Source organism: Cynoglossus semilaevis, unplaced genomic scaffold (genome assembly GCF_000523025.1).
Source record: "Cynoglossus semilaevis isolate Cse_v1.0 unplaced genomic scaffold, Cse_v1.0 C18745747, whole genome shotgun sequence".
Classification (NCBI taxonomy): Eukaryota; Metazoa; Chordata; class Actinopteri; order Pleuronectiformes; family Cynoglossidae; genus Cynoglossus; species Cynoglossus semilaevis.
The window spans coordinates 1-442 of NW_007595674.1; the positions used below are offsets into that span (position 1 = coordinate 1).

The 442-nt window shown below is 43.9% G+C and overlaps 1 long non-coding RNA gene across 1 annotated transcript; it reads left to right on the plus strand.

Annotated features, from left to right (window-relative positions):
* LOC103399756 (uncharacterized) lies at nt 1-419 on the plus strand. Its single transcript, XR_523702.3, has 3 exons — nt 1-112; nt 194-241; nt 344-419. It is a non-coding gene; the product is annotated as an uncharacterized LOC103399756 (long non-coding RNA).
* The last annotated feature ends 23 nt before the right edge of the window (nt 420-442 follow it).

The following is a 442-nucleotide window of genomic DNA, read 5'->3' on the forward strand; positions in this document are numbered from 1 at the left end:
TGTCTTTCAAATGGAGAATGGGGCAGAAGTTGAAGCAGCCCCCAAAAAGGACTACAGCATTATGCCACTGCTCGCTGCACCCCCGCAGGTGGGACAAAGGATTGCCTTCAAGGTGAGGACCCAGGCCTAAAGGTCAAAGTTCGTTCACCTGCTGTGTTCATAAGTGACATCATCGATGCTTCTTCTTTCCCAGCTGCTGGAGCTGACGGAGAACTACACGCCAGAGGTTTCAGAATACAAAGTGAGTGGTTTTATTTTTCTGGCTGTAGTCAAATAATTATTATATATAAAAACCATATCTTTGGAATGTCAACAACAACAACCATGTGATGGTTCATTTCAGGAGGGAAAGATCGTCAGATTCGACCCAGTGACCAAACAGATGGAGCTGGAGATATTTAATGAAACTCATGGTAAGTATTTAACACGACCTGTAATGTGT